This window comes from Leopardus geoffroyi, chromosome A2 (assembly GCF_018350155.1).
Source record: "Leopardus geoffroyi isolate Oge1 chromosome A2, O.geoffroyi_Oge1_pat1.0, whole genome shotgun sequence".
Taxonomy (NCBI): Eukaryota; Metazoa; Chordata; class Mammalia; order Carnivora; family Felidae; genus Leopardus; species Leopardus geoffroyi.
Window position 1 is genome coordinate 98,907,724 of NC_059331.1, and position 18,788 is coordinate 98,926,511.

Here is an 18,788-nt window from a genome sequence, read left to right on the forward strand (position 1 = left end):
TATTCTCCAGACTCTCTTCCCAGTTGACTGAGTACTTTCTCCCATCTCCCTATTCCCCTTTAACTTCCAAAACCCTTTTTTGTGTGCTTTGGAACTCATAGTCACAACAGAATGTCCTATATCTTCACTGTCTTCACTAAATACCCTCTACAACTTTCTGCGTTATCTTTTTTTTTTAATGTTTATTTATTTTTGAGAAAGTGGAGGAGGGGCAGAGAGAGGGAGAGAGAGAATCCCAAGCAGGCTCTGCATTGTCAGCACACAGCCCAGGGCAGGACTCGAGCTCACAAACCATGAGATCGTGTTCTCAGCCGAAATCATGAGTCAGACTCTTTTTTTTTTTTTTCAACGTTTATTTATTTTTGGGACAGAGAGAGACAGAGCATGAACGGGGGAGGGGCAGAGAGAGAGGGAGACACAGAATCGGAAACAGGCTCCAGGCTCTGAGCCACCAGCCCAGAGCCCGACGCAGGGCTCGAACTCACGGACCGCGAGATCGTGACCTGGCTGAAGTCGGACGCTTAACCGACTGCGCCACCCAGGCGCCCCAAGAGTCAGACTCTTAACCCACTGAGGCATGCAGGCGCCCCTCTGTGTTATCTTCTGACCCCCAGCTGGGACACTTTCTCCCTGTCCTAGAAGGTTCTAGCTCCTGGCTCACAATCAATTCCTTTTATACTATCTATATTCAGTTCTTAGTGATCTTAACATTCGCATCTGTAGCTTTTCCAGACCCAACCTTTTAGTTCCATGACTTCTTTTCCTCCAATGACCTTGTCGTTACCCTAATCTGCCACCTGCTCCTATGGTTATAAGATTTTGCCACTACCAGCAATTACAATACTTACAAAACCTCAATTTTAAGATCTCATTTTACTGCTACCTCCTCTTATCTTTTCAGCTCATTCTCTCACTTCACTTTTGAAAAATTTTGGACCCTATTTTGATGTCTTACTTTTTGAAAGCTATTGCCTCTTACTCATACATACTCCATTTAATTTCACTTTTCACAGTGCCGATTCTGTATAAGGTGGTTTTTCACTGAAATAGCATTATATCAATTTAGAGTAGTAGACTATAACTATATACATTTTTCCTAAGTTCTGAGCATGACGGTGTGCCCTTATCTAGTAAGAACTAGTGAAAAACTATTCAGCTAATGTCTGCAAGTAGGCGCGTTTTCTGAAAAATGCATTATTTCTTCTTTTGAGTACCCTTTCCTGCCATTTATTCTTTGTCCTGGTGAACAGCTTTGACTCACCCAGGCTGACAAAAGCAGTGCCATGGATGGAACTGAGCCTGCCACAGGACACAAAAGGAGAGCATCACAGCAGCCTTCAGCTGTAGACAGGACACTCAAAGCCCATTCAAGGAAACGTCTGAGGAGCAGTCAAGATTAGCCAGCCGACTATCAGATTCTGGAGCTAGTCCTTGACATCGTCAGGGACATCATGAACCTGACTGCAGCTTGGGAGGACAAGACAACATTTTAACAAGTGGAAGCTGAAGGCAACCACTGCCGTAGTCAGAGAAGGGACAGTGATAGGCAGTTGGAGAGGCCAAGAGCTATCTCTGTAGAGGCAATGTTATCAAGACCAGGAAAATCCTTATTCGGTTAATGCCCCCATTTCCTAGAACCCCAATTACTCTGCTGATGAACTCTGTGCATATGGCACAGACAAGCAGAAGGAATTTAGGTTTTATTTGATATGTATTATTTTAGGAAGAGAGACATGAGGGTCTTAAGGAATTACTTTGGAGACTTATTTCATTTTCTGCCTTTCATTTATTATTCCTACAAGCAATGTTTTTTTATTACTGTCATTATTTCTTTCTAAGCCTGTTCCTTTTTTTTTTTTTTTTTCATTGTTTTGTATTTCACAGAAGCTATGGAGTTTGAATTTGCCTGGGTGCCTTAGGGGCAAGACGAGCTCCCTATTGGCATGGGAGTTAGGGGCAGGCCAGTTACTTTTTTCAAGTATACATAGTGGGTCTCATATATGTTGACTTCACATTTTATGACTTAAAAACATAATGGATGTTTACATGAAGTATGATCAATTGCAGAGATGGAGGGAAGGGATACTTACACCCTCTGAATTCTTGATAAACTTATGTTTCATTTCTAATAAACTCTTTTATATTCTTTATTATATATACATATACATATATATATGTATATGTATATATAATGTTTTAAAAGAAAGTCTTGTCACTCTTCTTTGTGGGAAGAAATCAAAGTTATTTGAGAGTCTAAGAATGGAAAATGAAGCCAGTTCTAGCAATGTGAGACACTGCCTACAGGTCCATAAGTCACAAGAAATCACAGGAGTATGTCCAGGCAGGCCGTTGGAATAATGGAAAATTCCTAGTAAAGGAAATTGTTCAGAATTGGACAGTGGGGAACACACGGAAGGAAGACCTAAAAAAGGATCGTGGGCATGTGGGCCAGCAGCGTCTGCTCAGACCAGGCCAGTGATTGTGAGCACTGACTTTTGACCACTTTCAAGCCCAAGGGCAGCTATAGAGCAACTTGGGATTGACAGTTGTCCTAATGGCACCACAGATGATTTAGAAAAACTCACCCAGGCAATCTCCCAAATCTCTGGTAAGCCACCTCCTGCCACCAAAGAGGGAAACAGCGAGAAAAAAAAAACAAAAAGAAAAAAACAATTTTTTTCTCACTCCACCCAATTTTCCTGCTTGCGTGGAAGTTTGGTTTTTGTTGGATGTAAGATGGTGTGGCCACAGACTGCACTGGTGTTTACTAGTTCTACTTAGGAAAAGAAAAAAAAAATTCTCAAACATTGTAAAACACATGAAAAGGAAAATGTTATTGAGGAAAATTGAGGGTGGGCAGGTTGATAGATGAAATCTGTGATAGATGGATGAGCAGATGAATGCATAAAGAGGTAGATGATAAATCTGAGCCCACTCGAATTCATAGACCCATTCCTTGAGCTTTTAATTTCTCCATGTCTAGTGTCCGTGACTGGGTAATCCACATGACAGAGTCCTTGATGGTCCCCAGACCACCAAACCTTGGGATTATGTTTCTCTTTAATATATTTTTTACACTTGCTCAAGCCCCATGTCACATAAGCTGTACACTAAATCTCTACAAAGATTCCTTGGTATGAAGTCAGGGGCTCATATCACCCTTCCCTCTTGTTTACTTAGAATTCCGTCTCTGCTCTGTGTCTTGTACCTTGTGTCTCTTCTCTTCCCCCCACCCTGTGGCATGCAGTTCCCCTCCATTTCCTTTCATTATCAACTAAGAACCACTAAGGCAATTAATGTATACGTCACTGGAGATTTGGGTAGGTGGGGGATGGAGGAGAGTAACATCACAGCACTGTCAAATAAACAGTATGAAAGTTACTGTTACTTTACCTAATTCTACCTATCCTCGTTTTAGCTCCCAGTCATCTCCATCACTGGACTTTTCTCTCTGGTCCTTATTCCGCTTTGAACTCAGTTGTCCTGCCATTTTCCTGGCCCATCAATCCATTTCTCCAGCACTTCTTTCTCCTTCTTGGCTTTCCAAGGGCAAACCCAACACTCTCTGCGTTTTCTTATTGTCCCAGGAACCCCCTGGAGGTTGTTTCTCTGTAAATAATTTCAATGGGCCTTTCATGGATTAATTGTACCTAACATTCTGACTATGTGGGAACAGAAATGATTTTTATCGCCACCATCCTTAGAGATTGCCCTTTGGCAGGGGGAGAGCCACTGCTCACCTGGGTTAAGAGAGGGGTGGTTCTGGACCCAGGAGTTGGGTGTCTCACCTGGACAGCCTGAGACTTGCTCTTCTAAGGCTTAGCATGTAGGAGCAAAGGAAGTCTGGTCGATCTTTCAGTCCTGGCTCTAGTTTCCAGGTTAGGGTGGAGCCGTCTTCTGTCCTGGGCAAATTTTTACACACAATTTTGTTGAGGAGTTTGGTAATCCTATCAGATATTACTAAAGCCTCAGCCAGGGAAGACAATATGTACTACTGATCTATTTCTTAAGAATAATAATAATAAATAAATTTTAAAACCCCATAATTTTACAAACTAATAAAATTTCTAAGCACAAGGTTTTAACAGGCAGCAGCAATTTTAATTAAACATCCCATCTTCCAAAAACCTCTGTATATGAGCTCTTTATTTTGCCTATTTGTTCTTCAAGACAGGATCACAGATGATAATTTTAAAAGGACTTCGATCCAAGGACACTCGGCTTCAATATTAGGACCTTTCCATTTTTGCCTTAGGATGAAATCTTTATGCCAAGGATTTCAGCCTTCCCTCTGTTCTGCTGTCTCTTCCAGACTATGTCTCAAAGCCTATCATTTCACTCCCAACCTGGCTGCAGGTCTTTTTGCTAGCAAACAAACAAAAGTCTTAGAAGAATTCTGCCTTTAACTCTCTGAAATAACAAGTGTTTTCTCCAGGCTATGCTTGGAAAATAAGGTCTTGTATGTCAATAACTCCCCACCCCAGAGCCCCCTTTCGAGCAAGCTTTTCTACTTCTTTTCATTCATATTCCCTAAACCATTAGAGGATGTTTCACCTTTGCCATGATAATATTGACAAATACAACTAAACTCTCAATATTAGTACCACAATTACATTCTGAGTCTTATTTGTAGTTTTAAGTTTTACCCATTATATAAAGCCCCTCAAGTAGGAAGGTGGTTGGAAATGTTACTGCTAGGAGAGTGGCTTTATGTTGCTATAAAAGGAGCAAGAATAACTTTGTCTTAAACAGACTTATTTTGAGACAACATAGAAAGTCAGAAATATAGTGACCCTAATTGTAGAACCCAAAATGGGCACACATCACTTGACGAAAGATTTCCTTTATTTTTACCTACACAAGGAATATATGAATGCTTTTTCACTGCAAACTATTCAAAGGTTACTGATAAAATTAAAATCTCCCTGACCTTTTTCTGAGGGAAAACGCTATTCACACTTTCATATGTATTCTTTTCTTTGTATATTATTTGTACCTATAGACACAAATGGTGTTAATGTGTGAATGTGGATTTACTAAATAATACTGTCAGCTAATTCTTTTTTTTGGTGCCTTGAGGGTGGCTTTTTTTGTTACAGAAAACACCCTTAGAGGTTATTTTTGGTTTTGAAATAAAAGTTAATAGTTTATTAAAGTTACAGAATAGGAAACCCATTTCTTACGTTTAAAGCAGTGCTTACAAATATTATCTGTTCATAGCAAATTTCAACAATCACTTATAGGAGGTTTTTGTTAATATTAAAACCAATTTATAAAATTAGTTATTTAAATTTTTATTTCAACCTATGTTCATGAAACTAATATACTTTATTTCTTCTTAAAGTTCTACATAATCAGATTTAACAAACAAAAATTTCCCAAGTACTTAAATAACTCATATGTCAAAAAAATTATAAACAGGTGATTCTTAAGTTCTCTTAATGTTTCACTAATGATTATGAAGCACAGATATTAAGTTAAAATCACAAGCCTAGAAACATTACACTGGAATCACAAGATTGTTGTTCTAGTTAGCTATTATTCCATTAGACCAAATTCTAAATATTACAGGGATATATAATGTAAATATATGCAAATATTTTAATGCTAACTTATTGAAAACACAGATTTGTTTGTCTTGACATTTATATACTTAATTTCAAATTTTATTAGGGTTGAGAGATGTTACCTACTAAAGAATAATAATCTTATCTTACACCATATTTGAGATTACTTTCCCATATAATTTTGGAGTTGTTTTCTTTGCTTGATGGAGTTTTACAACAGACAGAAGATACAGTGTTATATAACTGCATCACTGTGATGATGATATGCACTGATCCTTCCAAAGCCAATGACTCCATAACGATAAGAGTGGGCTGGCCACAGACGTAGTTTGCATCCCTGGATTTGAGTCCTATCCTTACTGGATTGGACTGCGAAATCTTACCCAAGTGGGAACATCACTTGATTAATTTTCCTTTCTAAGGGTAAAATAGGTAAATGTGTTTCCATTTAATTCAAAAGATCTTTGAGGTTGCATGAATCTTACCTGAATTCTTTTTACACACTGTCAATACCTCCCATCACTAAAGTCTCATAAAATTTTTATAGATATTTAAATTATATATCTGAATGTATGTTCACCTATGTATATTTTCCATGTTACTAGATCTCATAGCAGCACTCATTCTTTTTTTTTTTTTTTTACTTTTTTTAATCTTTATTTTTTTTGAGAGAGAGAGAGACAGAGGGAGAGCAGGGGAGGAACAGAGAGAGAGGGAGACACAGAATCCGAAGCAGGCTCCAGGCTCTGAGCTCCAGGCTCCAAGCTGTCAGCACAAGAGACTGACGCAGGGCTCAAACTCAGAAACCGTGAGATCATGACTTGAGCCAAAGTCTGATGCTCAACCAGCTGGGCCACCCAGGCGCCCCAACAACACTCATTCTTTGATGCATAATATTTCACTGCATAGATGTGCCATAGTTTATGTAACTGTTTCTGTATCAATAGACATTCAGATTGTTTCTAATTTTTTCCTGTCACAAATCATTCTGCAATAAATAATCTTGAAGGTGCTTTCCTGTGCTAAGTACACATGTTTATATAGAGTACATGCTTTAGAAGTAGATTTGTTAAGTCTTAGAGGATGCATATATTCAGTATTAATTGATTACTGTGGAATTGCCCTTCAGAATGGCTGTACCATTTTAACACATCAGCAACATGAAAACACCTTTTCCTCTATTAATAATCAATTGATATTGTTAAACTTTCTCCCCCCAGACTCTTGCATGAAAAAAAGTATCTCATTTTCCTCTTTATTTGCATTCTTAAGAATCTTGGTGAGGCCAAATATCTTTTTGGATATTCGCTTGTCATTTATAATTCTTCGGTAATCTGGCTTTCTTATATATTCCCGGGTCTGTTTCTGGAATCCTTGTTCTCTTCATATTGATCTATTTTTTTTAGTGTGCCAATAACACACTATTTTAATCACCATAAATTCATAATATGATTACATAGATTGGACATATTTAATTGCTCCAGCCCAGTTATCTTCTTTAAAACAAAAATATCTTGGGGTGCTTGGATGGCTCAGTCAGTTAAGTGTCCGACTTCAGCTCAGGTCCTGATCTCACGGTCTGTGAGTTCAATCCCCTTGTTGGGTTTTGTACTGACAGCTCAGAGCCTGGAGCCTGCTTTGGGTTCTGTATCTCCCTCTCTCTCTGCCCTTCCCCTGCTCACATTCTGTCTCTCTCTGTCTCTCAAAAAAATAAATAAGCATTAAAAAAAATTAGAAAAAAAAATAAAAACAAAAATATCTTGGTTATTCTTAAATTTTTACACTTCCATATAAACTTCATAATTAACATGTAAAAGTTTATGAAAAATTCTAATGACTTCAGATATGTGGCATACTGATTTTATAGATTAATTTTTGGAGGATTGATATCATTAAAATGGTGAATCATCTCATTTGTAACCTTGGTACTTGTCCATTTATTTAAGTCTTCGTTTAGCTTTTCTGTAAAAATATAGGATTTTTGTCATGAAGATTGAGTACATTTATAATTGGAATTATTCCTAGGGAATTTATAATTTTTTGTGGTATCATCAGTGTTATACTAGTTTCTTAAGACTGTCATAAAAAATTACCACCAACTTGGTGGCTTAAGACAGCAGAAATTTATTCTCTCATAGTTCTGGAGTCTAGAAGTTTGAAATCACTGTATAGGCAAAGGCTTGAGGAGAGGACTCTTCCTTGCTTCTTTGAGTTTCTGCTGGCTCCTAGCATTCCTTGGTTTGGGGCTGCATATTCCAATCTCTGCCTCTCTCTTTGTGTGGCCTTTGTCCCAGTATCTCCAAAACCACCCTCTCCTTTCTCTCATGACATCAGTCCTTACATGTAAGACCTCTACTAAGTTCAGGATGATTTCATCTCAGGAGCCTTAGATAATTACACCTGCAAAGATTAATTCCCCAGTAAAATCATATCCTGAGGTTCCAGATGGAGATGAATTTTAGGGGGACACTATTCAACCCACTACAAATAGGAACTTACTTTTTTCTAACATATTTTTTATTAGTTGCTAAATGGATACAGGAGGGATATTAATTTTTGCATGTAGATCATACTTCTCTTCTCCCTCGCTGAAAATCCAAGAAAATATCTTGCCAGTTCCTTGGATTCACTTTAATTTTCTGAGCAATCAATATTATTGACTGCAAAAAAGACCAATTTTAAATCTTTCTTTCCACCATTTATATTTTGCTTTTTCTATATCTTCACTGCTTAAGACTTCTAACAAAATGTTGAATTTTTTTCAATTTATCCAAGTCTTTTTTTATGTTTTTCCATAAAATTTCATAGTTTCTCCACAAAGGTATTATACAAATTTTAAACCAACTTTACTTCAAATACTTTATGATTTTGTTGCTTATGTGAAAGGGTCTTTTAAAAAATTATATTGTCTACTTTGTTCTTACTGATATACAGAAATATTATTTTAGAAATTAATCTTGTATTTTATGCCTAACTAAACTTTCTTTGTAATTCTAGAAGTTTGTTATTTTATCGCTCTGGATTTTCTAGCAGAAAATAGTATTTTTTACAAATAAAGAGGGTCTTTTTTCACCTTTTCTAGTATTTATATATTGTATTGCTTTTTTTATGACACTATCTAAACCCTCCAAGATACATTGAATTATAGTAAAAAGAGCAAAAATGACTTTAACTGAAATGTGTCTACAGTTCTATCATTGAATGTGGCTTAGATTTTTGGTAAGTTATTTTTTTCAAGTTAATGAAGCTTAGAAATCACCATCCCATCCTTACAACAAATAAAAAGCTGAACAAACTGAAAAATATACAACTTTGTTTACATCTGTCAGAGAAGTGAAATCACCAGGTAAACACTGCGTCCCACATTGGAATGACAGACAGGAGGATGCAGAGAATTACAACTTACTGGAACAGAAACCCATAAGGAAAAACCTCTTCTGGAACCAGTGTTGTGGTAGGAAGACCTGAACTATAATTAGTGAATTGCTGTAGGCTCAATCTGGACCAGTTTGAGTGTTCAAACCTCCGGGAGGATCCAGTCCTGGGAGGGGGGTGTGGCATCCCCACACTTCCATGTGTTTTATTGCCAGGATCTCAACTAGTTTCTCACAGTGACTAGCAAAGAAAAAAACCCTCTCCTTCTGGCAGAGAGTGGGGAAAAGTAACCATTTCAAAATATGCCATTGTAGGGGGCGCCTGGGTGGCTTGGTCGGTTGAGTGAGTGACTCTTGGTCTCAGCTCATGTCATGATTCCAGAGTCATGGGATCGAGTTCCCCGTTGGGCTCTGCCCTGAGCATAGGGCCTGTTTAAGATTCTCTCTCTCTCTCTCTCTCTCTCTCCCTCTGCCCCTCTTCTCCATTTACTCTCTCCTCTTAAAGAAAAATAAAATAAAATAAAATAAAATAAATTATGCCATTGCATTCTATTCTTCTCAATGAAGTCTGCCCCCAGGAGAAATTATTTTACCAGAACTTAACTTGCTGGGGTTTTATCAGAGCCTACACTACCTGGAGGAAGGGAATCCAACTCCAGCTCCCTATCGCCATGCTATCTCACCTAAGAGGGGGAAAAAACTAAACAGTACTAAATTTCCCAGTCCAGGGACACAGGCTCACTGAAAGACTGACACCTAATTGTACGAGTATAGAACACTTTCCCTCCTCCCACAACTAACCACATCATTGCTAAAGGTCATCTCACAACAATTCCTTTGGTTCAGTGTATCATATCTGCTATTAAGCCAAAATTTACAAGACATATCAAAACACAAAAAACACAGTGTAAGAAGAATAAACAAGCACCAGATATGACAAGGGTGTTGGAATGATCAGACCAGAAATTTAAAACAACGATTATTAATATGCCAAGGGCTCAAATGGAAAAAAAAAATAGACAATATGCCAGAGCAGATGGATAACGTAAGCAGAAAGATGGAAACCCAAGAAAGAATCAAAAGGAAATACTACTGGTCAGCAACTCTGTAACAAAACTGAGAAATACCTTTGGTGGGCTTATTAGTGGACTGGACACAGTGAGAAAAGAATCTCCAAGCTTGGGGCTATGACAATGGAAACTTCCAAAACTGAAAAGCAAAAAGGAAAAAGACTGAAAAAACAGAACAGAATATCCAAGAACTGTGAGACAGTTATGGACAGCTTAATAAATGCCAAGTGGGAATACCAGAAGAGAGAAGGGAACAGAAACAATATTTGAAGCAAAAATTGTTATCAGTGGGAAGGTCTGCATTGAGTGAATGGAGGTCTCCGTTTTTGGATTCCCTATTAGAAAGATTTATGTGAGGATCAGCCTTCAGGTAAATACAGCCCGAAGGAAGGTGAGAAGCACAAAGCAGTTTATTAAGGACAGGACACTCTCAGGGTAGGAAAGTGGGCAGTCCCAGAGATGGTAACGTCACTGAGGACAGGGGTGTCTTTCCTTTTTTACGTTTGCAGAAGTTATGGGTCATAGGTAGGGTGGGCTGCAATCGATGTTGTTTCCAGTCATCTAAGGGATGCCTCTTACCAGTTGTGAGGGGAAGTTTTTGGCCCTATAATGTTCTTGCCAGAAATGTCATGGCCATCTTCCCCACCTAGAGAGTGGGGATGAAGATCGGGAGGGAGGAGGGTGGAAACCAGAATGTAAATATACTATAATGAAGTTATAGGTTATCCTGGGGCAGAGTTTGAAGAGAAGAGCACTCTGGTTTTTGGTCTGTCTTCCCTGGGGTGCTGTAAGGCATAGTGCCAGGATGTTAAAAACCACAAAGTGAGTGATATTTTGATAGGCCATCATTTTTCACAGAGCTAGAACAACCTTAAAATTTATATGGAACAACAAAAAACCTCAAAGAGTCAAAGCAATCTTGAAAAAGAAGACCAAGGCTGGAGGAATCACAATTCTGGACTCCATGCTGTATTACAAAGCTGTAGTCATGAAGATGGTGTGATACTGGCACAAAAACAGACAACACATAGATCAATGGAACAGAATAGAAAACCCAGAAATAAACCCACAAGTGTATGGCCAACTAATCTTTGACAAAGCAGGGGAGGATATCCAATGGAAAAAAGACAGTCCCTCAACACATGGTTCTGGGAAAATTGGATGGCAACATGCAAAAGAGTGGAGCTGGACCACTTTCTTACATTATACACAAAAATAAATTCAAAATGGATGGAAGAACTAAATGTGAGACAGGAAACCATCAAAATCCTAGAGGAGAACATAGGCAGGAACCTCTTTGACCTCAGCAGCAGCAACTTCTTACTCAACATGTCTCCTGAGGCAAGGGAAACAAAAGCAAACATGAACTATTGGGACCTCATCAAGATAAAAATCTTCTGCACATTGAAGAAAATAACAAAAAACTAAAAGGCAACCTTCAGAATGGAAGAAGATATTTGCAAATCACACGTCTGGTAAAGGGTTAGTATCCAAAATCTATAAAGAACTCCTCAAACTCAACACCCCCCCCCCAAAAAAATCCAAGTAATCCAGTTTAAAAAATGGGCAGAGGACATGAATGGATATTTTTCCACAGAAGATATCCAGATGGCTAACCGATACATGAAAAGATGCTCAACATCACTCATCGTCAGGGAAATACAAATCAAAACCACAATGAGATATCACCCTACACCTGTCAGAATGGCTAAAATTAACAATGCAAGGAAACAATTGTTGGCGAGGATACAGAGAAAGGGGAACCCTTTTATACTGTTGGTCAGAATGCAAACTGGTGCAGCAACTCTGGAAAGCAGTATGGAGATTCCTCAAAAAATTAAAAATAAAACTACCCTATGATCTGGCAATTGCAGTATTTGGTATTCACCCAAAGGATACAAAAAAACTGATTCAAAGGTATACCACGCAACTTAATGTTTAAAAAAGCATTATCAAAAATAGCCAAATTAAGGAAACAGCCCAAATATCCATTGGCTGATGATCAGATAAAGAAGATGTGGTATATAAATACAACGGAATATTACTCAGCCATAAAACAGAATGAAATCTTGCCATTTCCGACGATGTGGATGGAGCTAGAGTGTATTATGCTAACCAAAATAAGTCAGTCAGAGAAAGACAAATACCGTATGATTTCACTCATATATGGAATTTAAGAAACAAACAAATGAACGTAAGCAGAAATAAAAAAGAGAGAGAGGCAAACCAAGAAACAGACTCTTAACTATAGAGAACACACTGAGGTTGCTGGAGGGGAGGTGGGCAGGGGGATGGCTTAAATGGATGGTGGGTATTAAGGAAGGCACTTGTTCTGAAGAGCTCTGTGTGTTGTGTGTAAGTGACAAATCACTAAATCCTATACCTGAAACTAATATTACACTATATGTTAACTAACTGGAATTAAAATAAAAACCTGAAACTAAATACAAATAATAAAAAGCCAAAAACCCCCCCACACAAAGTCAGAATATTGTGCTCTCAGGCTTCTAATGTGTCACCTATGTATCACCACCTTTGTCTCCAGCTCATGTCTACCTTACCGCCTACTCTATCTATCATAATGAGGATTTCCCCCAAACTGATGTCAGACACAATCAGGAAGCTCAAAGAACACTCAGGAAACAAACAAAAACAAACCTATACCTAGACATATATTCAAACTTCAGAAAATCAAAGATAAAGAAAAAAATTGTAAGAGAAGCCGGAGGGGGGAAAACCTATAGAGGAGCAAAGATAAGAATTATATCAGACTTCTCCTCAGAAACCATGCAGGCAAGAAAACAGTTAAGTGAAATATTTAAAGTGTAGACGAGATCTTCCCCACCCCCACCACCTACCAACCTAGAATTCTGTACCCTTTAAAATTAATCTTTAAGGGGCACCTGGGTGGCTCAGTCAGTTGAGTGTCCAATTTCGGCTCAGGTCAGGATCTCGCAGTTTGTGAGTTCGAGCCCCGTGTCAGGCTCTGTGCTGACAGCTCAGAGCCTGGAGCCTGTTTCAGATTCTGTGTCTCCCTCTCTCTGCCCCTTCCCCTCTCATGCTCTGTCTCTCAAAAATGAATAAACGTTAAAAAAAATTTTTTTTAAATAAAATAAAATTAACCTTTAAAATGAAGGAGAGGGGCTCCTGGCTGGCTCAGTCAGAAGAGCATATGACTTTTGATCTGGAGGTTATAAGTTCGAGCCCTCTGTTGGATGTAGAGATTACTTAAATAAACTTGAAAAAAAAAGTGAAGGAGAAATAAGGACTTTCTCAGATGAACAAAAATTGAGAGATTTGTTTTCGCCAGTAGATCTGCCATGTAAGAGATGATAAAATAAGTTTTTCAGAGAAAAGAAAATAGTATAGGTCAGAAACTCAAGTCTACATAAAGAAAGGAAGAGCATTGGAGAAAGGATAAATGAAGACATCAGTCACCTGAATACTGGAAAATGTGATTTCTGGATCACTGAGAACTTCTGGCTTGACCATTCTATGAAAAGCCAAGCAGGCCAAGGCTGGGACTTCACATGAAACCACACCAGTACCAGCTTCTTTCCTTTCCTTGTCCTTCCCCCATTCACTTCATGATGTATTCTGAGAGCCTTTCCTTAATAAATCTCTTGTATCTGAAAAAATAAAATGTAAGTTTATAATGAATGTTGAAATGTTTTAATTGCATCATCTAACACAATGTTGTTTCAACTTTAACCTGTTAACATGGTAAATTACATGTATAGTTTTTAAAAATAGTGAACAATGTTAATCTACAAAGATAAACTCTACTTGGTCATTTTTTTAAAATACACCATCAGATTTGATTTGCCAGTATTTATTTAGGGATCTACCTCTATGTTCTTAAGTGAAACTGGCCTCTAATTTTCTTTTTTGGTGTGTGTGTTTATTTTTGAGAGAGAGAGATAGAGTGTGAGTGGGGGAGGGACAGAGAGAGGGAGGAAGACACAGAACCTGAAGCAGGCCCCAGGATCTGAACTGTCAGCACAGAGCCAGAAGTGGGGCTCGAACTCACAAGTTGTGGGATCATGACCTGAGCTGAAGTTGAACGCTTAACTGACTGAACCACCCAGGCGCCCTTCTAATTTTATATCTTGGGCAGTCTTTGCCTTGTTTCCATTTTGAAATTATAATAACCTTATAAAATAAACATGTATCTTGTTGTGTCATATATGGTCAATTTTTATAATGATCCATGGATATTTGATAAATATTTATATCTTTATTATATGCAGAGTTTAATGTTTCTTATATATTGAAGACTTTAAATAGAATTATTCAATTATATGTTTGTATTGTTTTGAATATTGTCTCTTCTCCATTTTCCCTAAAAGGACTTTATAATAGTATCTTCTAATGCTTCTATTAGATAAAATTTGGTTCTTCTGGACGGGTTTTTTGAGCCTCTGCCTTCCTTTTCTTACTTTGCCTCTTAATTGTGTGTTTGTCCTGTATTCTGGGGAAAAAATATTTGGGTTTTTCCTCCAGCTTCCTAATTTGCTCCTTTTTTGTGTCCATTGGCTCTTCTACTCATCTATTGAATAATTCATTTCAAAGATGAAGCCTTTAATTTACATGTCTGCTGATTGATTCCTTTTAAAGAATTGCTGTTTAAAATATTCTCTTGCATCTCTTGGAACATAATGTATTAATTAAGCTTTGAATAAAATCACTAGTTCTTATAATGACCTAGAATGTCCTAGATGATCAGGTTCCTGTGGATCTCTGAACTCTCCCCACCTTGCCCATTCCGCTCCAGACATTTTGGTCTCCCTGCTGTTGTCAACATTTCAAACCCTCCCAATACATGTACCTGTTACTCCTCCCTGCTCACCCTCTTCTCCCCTGGATATGATAAGACTTACTCGCACACATTATTCAGATCTCCGCTCAAAGGTTACCTCTTCCTCGGGGAGATATTCCCTAACTACCTTATCCAAAACAGCACTTAGTGCCCTCACACATACATTCTCTTTCTCCCTCACCCACCCTTTACTTACTCTTCTGCTCTTTGATATTTTATTTCATCTACTTCTTTTCGTGGTCTTCATCAGTAAATTGGAATGTCCATGAAGTTAGCAACCTCGCCTGTTGTGGTTACTGTCGTATTTCCAGAGGTTAAAAAAGCGACTAGTACACATTGGAGAGACCAAGAAATATGTACCACATAAAGTAATGATGGTGTTTCTAAAATCCAGTGCTGCCCACTCTATTAACTATTTCTGTGTGTTTGCATTCTTCTATGTGGTGATGCTGGTGTATCTCAACTGATAGTCATATGTGTGTCTTGTGTTTGTGATGCCCTGTGAGACCATTGTGGAAAAGCTCTACCCATTTACTCCAGCATGCACATGGAGGAGATTCCTGAAGTGATCCTGGCAGTGGACTGGCAGACTGCCTCCAGTCACCTGAGAGGAGTAGCAGAAGAGACTACTGATTGGGCTGTACCTGTGGTTAGTCTCTGAGATGTTCACTGCTCATTCCTTCTGACTGTGACCATTATTCTAAGGCCCTAGTCCTTCCTTTCCTAATTTTTTTTTTTACATTTATTTATTATTGAGAGACAGAGAGAGACAGAGCCTGAGCAGGGGAGGGGCAGAGAGAGAAGGAGACACAGGATCCGAAGCAGGCTCCAGGCTCTGAGATGTCAGCACAGAGCCTGACTCGGGGCTTGAACTCACAAACCGTGAGATCATGACCTGAACCAAAGTCAGACGCTTAACCGGCTGAGCCATCCAGGTGCCCCATAGTCCTTCCTTTTCAATAGAGGCCGCTGCATGAATTGTTGGGACCTCAAGGCTGGCACCACTCTTGTCTATTGCTTGACACAGAGAGAAGTATGGAGTGCTTGATCTACTTGGCAGGTCCCACTGTGGTAACCCTGTTATCTTGCCATCAGTGCCCCAGGGCTCCCTCCTATTTCAAATCTTCCAGCCCTGTGCATGGAGCAGCTTCCTTTTCTTAAAATTATTTTCAAATGGTTTAAGGCTCACAGGTTGTTGCAAAACAGTGCAAAGAATTCCTATATACTCTGCACTCAGTACGATGTAGGTAGTAGATTGTCAAGCCAAGAAACTCATGTTGTTACAGTACTATTAACTCAAGTATGGGCCTCATTCAGATTTCACCAGTTTTTACGTGCACTCCTTTAAGAAAAAAAAAAGAGCTTTATTGAGATATGATTCATATACCATATGCCATACAATTCATATACCGCAAAATTTGCTCATTTCAAGTTTTCAATTCAATGATTTTCACCATATTCACAGAGTTGTGCAACCATCAACACAATCTAATTTTAGGACATTTTCATTACCTCCAAAAAGGAAAATGGTATCCATTACCAGTCACTCTTGATTCTCCTCCCTCCGGTCCTAGACAATCGCTAATTTACCTTCTGTCTGTATAGATTTGCCTAATGTTTTCATCCATGTGATAGCACGTATCAGTACTTCATTCCTTTTTATTGCCAAATAACATTTCATTGTCTTCATATATAACATTTTGTGTATCCATTCATCAGTTGATGGACATTTGGGTTGTTTCCACTTTTTGGCTATTATGAATGATGCCGCTATATACTGTGTTTTTTAGGGGGAGGGTAGTTCTATGTAATTTCACCACAGAGATTCAAATGACTATCATCACAATCAGAACACAGACCTGTTTCATCATCACAAATAAAGTCCTTCATGTTATCCCTTAGTGATCCCACATTTTCTGGAACCCCAATCCCTGGCTACCACTGATCTGTTTTCCATCACGAGAATTTGTCATTTTAAGAATGTTATGCAAATCAGACCATATTTAACCCCTTGAGATTGACTGTTTTGGTTTTTTTTTTTTTTTTCACTCAGGATAATGCTCTTGAAATCCATCCAAGTTGTTGCATGTGTCAAGTTGTTGTGTTTTGTTTCTATTTATTGCTGAGAATTATTCCATAGTATGGATGGACCACAGTTTATTTATTCATCCATTGAAGGACATGTGGATTGTTTCCAGCTTGGGCTATTACAAGTAATATTGCTATGAATATTACTTTATAGGTTTTGTGTGAACCAACTTTTCATTTCTCGAAGATAAATGTCCAGGAGTGCAATTGCTGGATCATATGATAATTCCATGGTTAGTTGTTTTTTTTTTTTTTTAAGTTTATTTATTTATTTTGAAAGAGACAGAGACAGTGCAAGTGGGGGAGAGGCCATGAGAAAGAATCCCAAGCAGGCTCCGCACTGCCAGCACAGAGCCTGATGCAGGGCTTGAACCCATGAGATCATGACCTGAGCTGAAACCAGGAATCAGATACTTAACCGACTGAGCGACCTAGGTGTTTCTCCACATTTAGTTTTTAAACAAACTTTCAAACTGTTTCCTAGAGTAGCTGTACCATTTTACATTCCCGTTAGCAATTGATGAGCGATCCAATTTCTGCATCCTCTCTAGTGTTTGCTGTTGCCAGTAATTTTTTTTTTTTTAGCGATTCTAACCATGGAGATCCAGGTCACGGTTTTAATCTGCATTTTGGTAATGCCTATTTGTATTAGTTTTTTATTGCTGCCATAACAAATCACCACAACTTTAGCATCTTAAAACAACAAAGCATGCATTATTTTATAGTTCTATATGTCAGAAGTCTGATATAGGCATTCCTGGGTTAAAATCATGGCGTCGGCAAGGCTTCATTCTTGTCTGGAAGATCTAGGGGAGAATCTATTTCCTTGCCCTTGCAAGCTTCTAGAGACCACCAGCATTCTCTGGCTTGTGGCTCTCCCTCCAACTTCAAAGCCAGCAACGTGGCATTTCTCTAATCCTTATTCTGTTGTTGTGTATCAGTGACTGTAACCAGGAAAGGTTCTCATCATTTTATGATTCATATGAGTTAGACTGAGTCAATCTGGGTAACCCAGGATAATCTCCCCATCTCAAGGTCCTTAATCTTAATCACATCTGCAAAGTCCCTTTTGCCAAATAAAATAATATATTCACAGGTGTCAGGGATTAGGAGGTGGATATCTTTTGGAGGACATTATTCTGTCTACTACACTAATCATGTTAAACATTTTTTATTTTTTATTTTTTAGAGGAAGACAGAGAGAGAGAGAGAGAGAGAGAGAGAAGAGGAGAGGAGAGCAGAAGAGGGGAAGAAAGAGAATCTTAAGCAGGCTCCGTGTTGGAGCCCAACATGGGACTCATTCCCACAACCCCAGGATCATGACCTGAGCCCAAATCAAGAGTCAGACACTCAACCGACTGAGCCACCCAGGCACCCCTGAACATTTTTAAAGTACATATTAGCCATTCATAGATTTTCCTTGTTAAAGTGTTCATTCAAATCTTTTACCCATTTCTAACTGGATTGTTTGTTTCACTATTGAGTTCAGAATGTTAGCATATTTTGGATATGAATATTTTATTGAATATGTGATTTGAAAATTTGTTTATCTTATTCCCAGTCTTTGGCTAGTCTTCTCATCTTCTTAATAGAGTATTTTGTAGGGAGACCTGGGTGGTCCAGTCAGTCGGGCATTTGACTTCAGCTCAGGTCATGATCTCACAGCTTCCTAGTTCAAGGCCCACATCGGGCTTGCTGCTGTCAGTGCAGATCCTGCTTTGGATCTTCTGTCCCCCTCTTTCTCTGCCCCTTTTCTGCTTGTGCTCTATCTCAAAAATAGATAAATCTTTTTTTTTTTTTAATTTTTTTTTTTCAACGTTTATTTATTTTTGGGACAGAGAGAGACAGAGCATGAACGGGGGAGGGGCAG